The sequence below is a fragment of the Zingiber officinale genome, chromosome 5A (genome assembly GCF_018446385.1).
Source record: "Zingiber officinale cultivar Zhangliang chromosome 5A, Zo_v1.1, whole genome shotgun sequence".
In the NCBI taxonomy this organism is placed as follows: Eukaryota; Viridiplantae; Streptophyta; class Magnoliopsida; order Zingiberales; family Zingiberaceae; genus Zingiber; species Zingiber officinale.
In genome coordinates, this window is record NC_055994.1 from 99,874,459 (window position 1) to 99,885,749 (window position 11,291).

The 11,291-nt window shown below is 33.7% G+C and overlaps 1 long non-coding RNA gene across 3 annotated transcripts in view; it reads left to right on the forward strand.

The window, feature by feature from the left end:
• The window catches only part of LOC121981219, a 35,149-nt gene extending 24,492 nt beyond the window's left edge, over window positions 1-10,657 (forward strand). Inside the window, exons 4-8 of one of the 3 annotated variants that reach the window (XR_006111775.1) lie at window positions 7,511-7,598; window positions 7,680-7,730; window positions 9,756-9,818; window positions 9,918-10,031; window positions 10,323-10,656. This is a non-coding gene — a long non-coding RNA (uncharacterized LOC121981219). Of the gene's footprint in view, window positions 1-7,510; window positions 7,599-7,679; window positions 7,731-9,755; window positions 9,819-9,917; window positions 10,032-10,322 lie in introns of all 3 variants that reach the window. The other 2 variants (XR_006111777.1, XR_006111776.1) reach the window with 2 other exon arrangements.
• Window positions 10,658-11,291: the final 634 nt, after the last annotated feature.

Below are 11,291 nucleotides of genomic sequence, written 5' to 3' on the forward strand. Positions count from 1 at the left end.
TCAGTCTGTGAATATTTCTATTAGCCTTGTTCGTCTTTGGTTTGTTGGTAATTTCTATGTTTCTTTGTCTATGTGTATGTATGTGAATACCGTAAAGCTTAAATAGAGTGACATATTTCTTCCGTTCCATTATTTTCCCTTCCTCAGTCCTTATCTAGGATGAACAGTAACTATATGAGAATTATTGCATAAAACTTGTGCAGACTATCTAAGGTTAGAGGATCAGTCCCTCACACACCAATAGAGACGTTGGGTTGCAAGTATACTTTTTCTCTACAAGTGAGGCTCACTAGAAGGAAGGAAACAGAAAAAGAAAACATAACTCACTCTACTATTCACAATTTCACAATTATTGAAAGCTTACTGTTCACTTTTTATTGTTCACAATTATTAAAAATTACTTACTGTTTACAATTAAATTAGAAAAATAATAGTACAATTTTCTACTATTGTTTTTCTAATTTAATTGTGAATAGTAAATAATTTTTAGTAATTGCGAACAGTAAAAAGTGAACAGTAAGTTTTTAGTAATTGTGAAATTGTGAACACTAGAATGGATTATGTTTTCTTCTTCTATTTTCTTCCTTCCAGTGAGCCTCACCTGTAGAGAAAAATTATACTTGCAACCCCGACATCTATATTGGTGTGGGAGGGGCTGCCCCTCTAATCTTAGATAGTCTGCATCGTTTTTACGCAAGAATTCTCGTACGGGTACTTAGATAAGGACTGAGCAAGGAAGGAAAAATAACGGAAGAAATATACTACTCTATTTAAGCTTTCATAGCAGCGATATTCTCAAGCATACACAGACAAATAAACATAGAAATTACCAACAAATCAAAGATGAACAAGGCTGAGAGAAATATTCATAGATTGAGACTGCTTACATGCATGAATGAAAGGAAAAACTCAAACTTACAGACTGGATTGGAGGTTTGCTTGACGCTTGCTTGCTTAAGGGGGGAGAGGGGGCTTGCTGAGCATTGGAGAGGGCTTTTATAGAAGAGGGAGAGAGGAAGATGTTCCTTAGTGGAGAAGGAACCAATGTCATCCGTGAGCGCATAGCATGGCCTGGTTAAAGGAGGAAAAGATTCTTTGAGGATGAGAAGGAATAACGGTAAAGTAGAGAAGGGCGATTCCACTGAGAGTAGTGGAGTTGTGGCCTGATTAAAAGAGAAAAATATTCTTTGAGGATGAGAAGGAATAATTGTAAAGTAGAGAAGGACGATTCCATGAGAGTAGTGGAGTTGAGACAGATAATAGTGTGGGTCCCTATGATTACATTATGTTGACTAAGTTTTTGTTAGCTGACAAAATCCAATGATGGAGTAGAATTAGTTCCTTGGGCGTCTTGGAATTGGATTGAAGATCTTTGGACAGAATTTTGGGCCTCATGTCCAGCTGTAGATGTATCTTGAGCTGCATATTGTTCTTGGGTTGTATATTGTTGCGATAATGCTTGGTATCAAAGTTTAAAATTTTGACCCGTGCCGAGGTTTCGGTCTTAGACCGGAACGATACGGTGTCGTATCGTGCCGTGCCAATACAGTTTCAGTATTTTTTTTATTTATATATAGTAATTATAAGATAAATATATTTATAGTGTATATAAAAATAAGTTGTATATTGATTTATTATAAATTCTCAATTATTAAATAATTTGATATTATTAGAAAAAATAATTAAAAATAGTTTTTTTAAAATAGAATTGATATATCAATAATTCAAATTAAAATGGAAGTATCTGTAATAATAATAAGTATATAAATTAATACAAGAGATTACTTTATAATTATATAAATTAACTATTTATTCATTTAATTAATTATTAATTAAATAATATATATTTTAAATAGTAAAAAAATATCAAGTAAAAAATTTAAAATAAAAAAATATCAGAATATAAATATAATATATTAGAATTTTTTAAATTTTTTTAGAATTTTTAAAGAATTTATAAATTTAAATGAAATTTAAAATAATAAAAAATATATTTGAATATAAATAAGAATTATTATATCTTTTAAATTTTTAAATGAAATTTAAAACATTATTTTTCAGAATATTAATTAATAAAATTTATTAAATTTATTTTAATTTTAAATATATTTTTTTATATATTTTATTGAGATAATTTAATTAGGGTTTATAAAAGCCTCTTCGAAATATCATACATCCTCCTTAGGAATTGCTTAAATTAATTAAATAAAATAAATAATTATTGAAAAGAAAAAAACCCGGCGGACATGGGATCGCTCACGATCATCGCCCGCGATCCCGCGAGAGCATTCGACGGCGTCGGAAGCGTTGTCGGACGCCTCCGGCAGGGTCGCCAGACGCTTTCGGCGACGCCTTCTGTGCCGAAGGCGTTGCAGGACGCCGCCGGAGGCGTCCCGCGGCTCCTCCGGTGCCGCCGAGATGGGGGCGCCTCCTGTGCCGGTTTCGGCCGCCCGACGGAACGGTAAAAACCGTCTGTGCCGAGCAGCACGGAACGACATTTCATACCTTGCTTGGTATGCTCGAGAGGATAAGCAGAACTTGCTAGTCGTTTATGGCCCATCTGTCACCCTTCCTTTGGTAGTGTTGGAGTAAGGTTAAATGCTGTGTTATAAAAGAGACGGGAAAGAATTTGGTACCCATGTCTCTAGGCCAGTATATTTTCTCTATGTATGTTTGTTTGGCTAGGAGGTACTCATTTGGGTCTTCTAGTTTATCCCATAACCACTTAGCTCCTTGAACTGAAGCTCTCCAATGTTTGGTTGATTTGGTAAAGGTGAGAAAGCTTCCCACTCTATGTCAAAATCAGAAGTATAGTCATCAAATTCTGGTTGTCAGTCATTGACTTCGTCAATATCAATTTTAATGAGGTGCCGAGCAGACTCTATTTTTAAGCTGACCCATTCTCGAGGTGAACTTTCTAGAGTACAGATGACAAATGTTTCTTCTTCTTCTTCTTCTTCTAGAGCTAAAGAGATGATTTGTCCAAATTTCTTTGGAAAGCCCTGAAGGGAATCTGGGTCATGTACCCATAGTTTGTATAGTAAGCCATAGTCTATTAAGAGGAATGGAGTAATTGCTCTTCCTTTAATTATTGATGGTTCATATGTATCCATGTTTATATGTACTTTTTGAAAAGAGTATAAGAGATTGCATTGACATCTGTATTTTTCTGAAGTTTCACAAGTTTGTGGCATTTAAGTTTGGGGATGCTTTCTCCTTCATAAATGATTGTCATCCCTTTTGGGACCTTCTGTTGGTGAAAAATCTTTAAAGCTTCGTATAATTCAGCAAAGATTTGAAAAGTAGAGTCTTCTGCCATGTGTCTTATATATATAGAAATATCATTGAGAATAGTGTTGGGAAGGCCCAACAAAACTGCTTCTGAATGTCTTTGTGTGGACGTGGCTGTAGTGTTGGTTCTTAATTGTCCTAATGTTAAATAATTGAGCCTATGTACTCGAGGTTCAGTATTGTTTGGAGAAGTTGTAATAGCCTGTGCATATGTATTTTCAGCTGTTTCTTTGGTTTTCTCTAGTTGTTCTGTTCCATAGGTGTTTTTCCTCCTGTTTTTAGTAGGGTATTAATAAAGAAATTAGGCCCAATGAATGATTTAGCTGAAGCAAATGCATCTTCCCATGAGTAGAAGCCTCGGAATGAAGGATTTGCACAGCCTTGAATAAGAGGCATTTTTATCAACTTTTTAATGAAGATTTAGGTGACCACTTAACTTAGGTAATTTAAGTAGATCAAATGATTATAGAAATTTAAATTTTTATTGTAGAATTCAAATTTTAGAAGTAGAACAAGTTTTAAATGGGATGCATAATGGAAAAGCCATTGGCCCAGATGATATTTCAATAAAAGTGTGGAAGTGTCTAGGGAAATAAGATATTGAATGACTTATAAAATTATTTGACATGATATTAAAACGAAAAAATGTCTGATCGAGGGTAAGTACTCTAGTTCCCTTATATAAGAATAAGGGAGACATACAAAATTGTGCAAACTATAAGAGTATTAAACTAATGAGTCATACTATGAAACTTTGGGAAAAAGTAATAGAAAAAAGATTAAGGAAGGAGACTATGGTGACCGAAAATCAATTTGGGTTCATGCGGTCGACAATAGAAGCTATACATCTTCTTAGACAACTAATTGAAAAATATTGGGAGTAAAAACAAGATCTACACATGATATTCATTGACTTAGAAAAAACTTATGATAGAGTCCAAGAGAAATTATATGGATAATTCTAGAAAAGAGAGGTGTTAGCGTAACATATATTGAACTAATTAAGAATATGTACGACGATATAACGACCAAACTAAAGACTTCAGGCGGAGTAATTGAAGCATTTCAAATAAAGATAGAGTTATATCAAGGATCAACTCTAAGTCCATATCTTTTTACACTAATTATGGATTAACTCACTACACACATTCAACACACAGTATTGTGGTATATGTTGTTTACAGATGATATTGTTTTGGTAGATGAAACACGTGAAAGAGTAAATGCTAAACTAGAATCTTGGCTGGAAACACTAGAAGGGAAATGTTTTAGGCTTAGTAGAATAAAGACAGAATATATGGAATTTAAGTTTAGCAATATTAAATGTAATGCGATAATTGTTAAAATAGGAGATGATAAGTTGCCCGAATATTTAGTATCATTGTTGCAAAACAATTGAGGGATTGAAAGAGATGTCTTACATAGAATACAAGCATACCTCTAAAACTCCACAAAACTGCAGTTAAACCTGTTATGTTTTATGGAGCTGAATGTTGGGTTATGACTCGAGTACATGAGCAAAAGATGAGAGTTGCAGAGATGAGGATGTTAAGGTGGGTATTTGGACATACAATGTTGAACAAAATAAGAAATGAGAGTATTCAAGAGGAAGTCGGAGTTGCATCTATTGAGGGAGAAAGCGACACGCTTACGATGGTTCGGGCATGTACTTAGATGACTAATAAATGTTCCAGTTAGGCGATGTGAACCTATGACAAACACTCATAACAAACGAGGATGAGGGGACCAAAAAAGACTTGCTTAGTAATAATAAAATAAGATAAAATTTATTTAAGTATAAATGATGATATAGTAGGAGATAGAGCTCAATGGAAAAAAGATCCATATAGCAAACCCCATCTAGTGGGATAAGACTTGGTGGTTGCTGCTGCTGCTGCTGCTGCTGCTGCTTCGAAAAAGAAATTGTCTACACTGTTGAAAATGAAACTCAAATTCCCTTCTTTTTTCTTATTTCCTGATATCAGTTTTTTTGTAACCTATGCTAACAAAATATATGCTACATGGTACTCAGTTACATGAGATTGATCTTGCAAAGAATGAGAAGGAAAATAGCTCCTTTTTCTTGGCCATATGATACAACTTTGAAGAAATTTGCTTGACTGTGACATAAAGCTATCAGCGCTTGGCTAAATCTGCACTTATGATTTCAAGAAAAGATTGGGATTTCATAATATCTATAAATATTGGCTGGCCCTTGTTTCTCTTCCTTTGGTCTTCTAACCTAATGTCTGTTGATGCATATTTAATTTTATCAATAATATAGAATTTTAGAAACCTGTAAATCTTGTTAATTTTATTTTACCACTTCTATCAAACCTAGTAAACTAATTTGTAGGAGTCAAGGATAATATAGAGTCTATAAAGAGATCCCCAACCATTGTGTTCTTCAAGTTTTAATATAGAAACTGGTTTTCTTCAAATCTCTTCTCTCTTGTGAGGTCGCCTATGGAGGCACACAAACTCCCACGTGCAGTGTCACCTTCCTCAGTATTACGTGGGATTTGGTTTTGTCACTGTAAAATTGTGTATTCGGTATTGATTATGCTTATTAACAGTGTCCTATGATGTCGTATTTTGATCTGTGATGTTCTGAGCTATTCAAAGTTATGGTTCCTGATAGTACTTTTCTCAATCTTTCATGTGTAAACATTTTCTCACAGAACAATATTTTAGCATATAAATAAGATGACATCACATCTTCATATTTGAATGATTAAACAATTTATTCTTTTCTATAGGATAATCATGTGGAAGCTAATGATGAGCAGCCAAAAAAGACAACTGTTTTTTGTTCATGTAGCATATGCATGGGATGCCGAGTTCTATGCTAAAGTTAATGACTCATAAATATTTTGCTTTGGTTAATTCAAGTCTTGGCTCTGGGATCTTCCCACTGCTTTTCTTGCGTGTTAAGATTGATGCTTGAATAACAGTTCTATGTTCCATTGTAATAATATCTTTAAACCAAGACAAGTATGTTCAGCGCTCAAGTGATCCTCTTGGTGAAAATTCTTTTAGCCTATGACTACTCGGAGGGGAGGGAATCAGAGGGGATGGAGGTGGAGCGGGAGTCAAAGGGAGAAGACAGAAGGGATTTCAAAACTTGATCACTTGGTATATTGGGAGAGAAAGGATGCGTTACTTTCAATCTCTTCTACTGAACACTTTGACACGGAGGGTAAAAAGAAATAAATGTCTAAAATACCTATCTGTAAATTTAAATCCCTTCCGCTTATTACTTGGACGGAAAGAAGGAGCTCCAATATGCTTCCCATGTGTTCCCTCTTATATGATAAAATCTTTCTCTTCTCTTGCATTCAATTTTTCTTCCTCATTCTAACTGGAGATATCTTAGCGCCATATGTCACCATTTATCCTATTATTAACCATAATGAATAGGGTGTATGAGTGCTTCCACCACTCATATATTTCAGTTATAGAACATTATCTTCATGGATCATAGACACAAACACCAAGATATAGGACTATATCACCAGTCAATATCTTCTTAAACTATTGCAAATAACTAGAATCAAGTATTTCTTAATATGAACAAGTGTTTGAAATAACAAATGTTTGATAGCAACAATGTATTGATAACAACCTATGTGGCTATGTTTGAAATACAAGTCCAGTCAACGCAACAACATCATCTTGATATATGGTAGTCTCTTCTCAACTCACCATAACATGAAACTCTTCAATTTATCTTTACTATGGCTCAGATAGTATTGTTGAAAGTATACTTGTTTTCAGGGACTCCAACCTTGTTTATCTCCTTCTCAACAATCTCATTATAGCGTGCAAGTGCAATGGCACAAATACTAATTTCCTCCCTAAGGTCATTGATCTTCTTGCTAAGACTCACAGGTTGATACCACCAGCTTTTTAAAAAATTTCCACTCTCAATGCCCCTTTACCGACTATATTTTTCAACTTGTCATTCATTTTATTGTAACCAACAAAAACATCTACTTCATCATCTACTCTCAATGCTCTCGACCCATGCTTTTGCATTTCCTCTGTCCTTTTTCTTTCTGTGCTAGCACCCTCACCAGTTTCTCTATCCTGAGAAAGATAAACTCCCTAACCTGTCAAAATTGTTTTTGTGTGTGTGTTTTTTCTAACTTCTCCATTAACCTGTATCCTTGTGTGATAATAATTTATTTGATTAGTGATTGTCTGGTGCTTTTCTTAGATGCTTTGGGCACAATGCTTGCAACTCACTTGGACAAACATCGTGCATACATTGGGTGTATGAAATCTGGCGAAGTTTTCTCTGACAAGTGAGTATTAATAAACGTCATAGTCTTGTTGTGTAGAAAGTTAGCTCAATTATGTTTATTGATTCCTAATACTATATTCAGGAATCAAATGTGGTTTGAACCAGAGTGGTGGAAGTTTGGTGATGGAAAATTGTAAGTGCTCATTGAATTAATACTGTTAGGTGTATCATGTTACATTGTGTTTGATGAAAAAGAAGGAATTATTTCTTTCTGTGATTCTAATTGTGGCTATCAACTTTTTGATTAATGATTATGATCAGCTGCATGTACTTTTAACTAATAGTTTCCCAGAATGCTCTGTTGGGAAAGGAATGTGAGTTTGCAAATAAATTTACTCCATAACTTTGATGGTGTTTATTAGTTCTGTTGCAGCAAAACTAATAATTTTATTCTCTTAAAGCATTAAATCAATATAATTGCACATTTTTATAAAAAACAAAAGGCAAGAGGAGAAGGTTGAAGTTGGAGACAAGCTAAGGCTTAATCTTATAAGTTGTATAAAAAAATTAAAAAAGAAATAAAATTATAAAAAGTATCTATAGATCAAATGCCCAAGATAAGATAATTAAATATAACTAGCCATGGTGCTCATGCGTTGCGTGTGCAATATAATGCATGAATATACGCGTAAATGATATAAAATGAATATTTACTATCAAGTAATTAAACAACATTATTCAATGTTAGTATGATTTATTCTATAAAAATCTTAATCCGAAAATAAAGTAGAAATTAGGTTATGAATCATACCTCAAGTTATGTAGCGAGAATGTCTTATATCACCTGAAGAACCGATGAGATACAGAGATGGATAGATGTGGTTGTGATTTTTCCAGAAGAATTGATGAAATACAAATGAATTGATGCAGCTGTGTTGATATGCAGAAGAGCCAAAACAGGTGGATTGATGTGTTGTCATATAAAAAGAATAAGAAAGAGAAAGCTATAGTAAAAATTGGATAGGGAGAGGGGAGGAGAGAACGATGAAGAACCGATGAAAATTGAGGCAGCGAGAAGAAGCGATGCAAATAGTATAAATTAGGTTATGCGCCTGTGATTTGAGAAGGATAAGAAGTTGAAATTATTAATAAACCTTGAATTATTTCTGGTGTGAAAAAGAAAAAAGGATATTAACGGAACTTAATTTTGGGTTTTACCAAATCAATTAAGAGTTGATTATTAAAAGATCCAGATTCTTAATTAAATAGTAAGATTATAATTATGTGGACCCATTGGAGTGCCTACCTATCAAGATCCCACTGGTAAAGCTTTCTAAGGAGTGTAGAAACAAAGACGTGTATATAGAAAGGATGGAAATCAAAATTCAAAATGTAGGACTAAAAGTGAAGATAATTTTTGAGTTTTCCTCTTCTCCAAGAGTGGTCGCTGCTCATCTTTCCTGTTTCGTATGAGTAGCTTATGCAAAAATATTGGCTAGGAAGATACCAATCAAGGAGCTTAATTACTTTCTTTTACCATTAAAAGTTAAAATAACAGCACAGATATATGAACAGTTAGTGAACAATGACAAAAATGACTCATGGACCAATGAAAAGTTGGATATACCCATGAAGTACTATCGAGCTTGAAACAGACATAAGCTTATGTTTCTTATGTATTTGTATAATCTGTTTGTTCATTTGAGTCACAAGACTTTATAAAAATCTAGTTTTTTAGTCAGACTCACAGTTTGTTCCATCCAAATGCTAGCTAATATCCTTTACAAACCGGGGTTCTGTAAGAGAGTTATAATCAATATATCAGCTACAAGCTAAGGTCAGGTCATTATGTAGGGAGATTATTGCCGGCTGTGCATTTATAATATGGTCTCGGAGTCTAGTCCTATGCTATTGTCATGTTTCTTCTCATTCTGAACACAACATGCCATAATTTTAACCACTGCTAGCTCACTGCAATACATAGTGACATTCATTGATGGAAAGGTGCAGTACAGCTCATATCCATTGACATGGCAAGCAAGTAGGAGATCCTTGTGCTGTCAAGATTTTTTGTCCTGAATTTTTATTTTAACTAATAGATCATTCCATGATCAAATATGGATGTCATTTCAATTCATACTTACACATCACGAATATAAACTTGTTCTCCCTTAGAATAAGATATTTAGTGTAATCAAAATCCTTAACGCTGACACAGGCACGCTTCTGGAGAAATGTTTGTGGTTTCTAGAGCTCTAGCACAGTTTATTTCCATTAACAGGTTTGTTTTCTTATTCCAAGTGACGAGTTAGGCGATGGTTTGCCTGCAATAGGGGAATATGTAATTCATTATGGATGCAATCACTTCTCGGTGCCATAGGGCTATTCTTCGCACATATGCACATGACGATGTTAGTATTGGATCATGGATGATTTGGTCTTAACGTGAAGCAAGTTAATGAGGGAAAATTATGCTGCTCCAAGTGATCATCAGGTTGGCTCGTAAATCCAAACCTATTTTTCCTAAACGTCATCCTATGATCAAATTTCTTGCTCAATGTATTCAGTAAACTTCAGCCTTCAGACATGAAACAAAGCAGACTGGCCTCACTCAAATTGAGATACTAACTCATTTGTACTGTCGCCCCAATCGTGCATAATAACATTGACATCGCGGTTCATGTGTACATATTAATTCATGCAAAGCAGAAGCATGTAGTTAACAAAATCAAACAGTTAACTATTTGACTATATTTTTCTACAATTTATATATTCTTCTTCTCAGGAGCTGTATGTGCTGCTCTATGAAAAGTGCACAATAAGAAACGTTGGCATGGTGGATTTTGTCCAATCCTCTTCGATCGTATGACAAAATGGAGCATGGACTCAATTTAGGAGTAAATTGCTGAGAACATCGCAGATGCCATGTCAGAATTGTGTGGGAAAGAAGAGCTGCAGCATAAGTGTTCTAAGAGTTGGCTTTTCCTCAGAAGAAACAAAGTTGATTTCCTTAGGCTGAGAGCTTTGTGTTGATCTGTAAAGTACATTATTCACACTTCTTTCAGATGCTATATGTAATCTTTAATTAACCGCAATTTCATTTTTCTTGGAGAAAATGTTCTGTTGTTATGATGAAGTTCAATTGACTTTGATGACCAATGAAATTTGGTGAAAATTAAGGACATTTTTAGAAACAAAATCGAGAAAGAAAAGAGTTATGGAAGACCACTACGGAATTTTCATGCCCTTTTTTAATGTCTACCTTCCATATCTTATCTTAATATTTTTTCCTCAAAATTATTTCTGCTTTTGATATTGTTATAGCAATTACGAATTTATAGCGTCTACCCCATATAGTAATTATAATTTCATATCACTATAATATAAATATTTCAATTTTGATATAATATTGTATTTTAACAATTATAGTCATTAATATTATATTATAATAACATTTTAACTATTATCAATACTAATAATATTATAATATAGTACTTATATAATTATCACAAACTTTATATCTGATTAATATTAATCAATATTAGTTAAGTTGGTCAATATTATATTATAATAACTACAAATTATAATTAGTATTTTATTTATGATCAACACAGTTAATATTGTATTATACAATTTACCATCTTGTATCTATTATAATCATAGTTAAAAGATCATAACGGTCAATGGCGGAGACAAGTGATGTAGTATCCGAGCTATAGCCCGGGGATCAACGACACTCAAAAGAAGAAAAAAG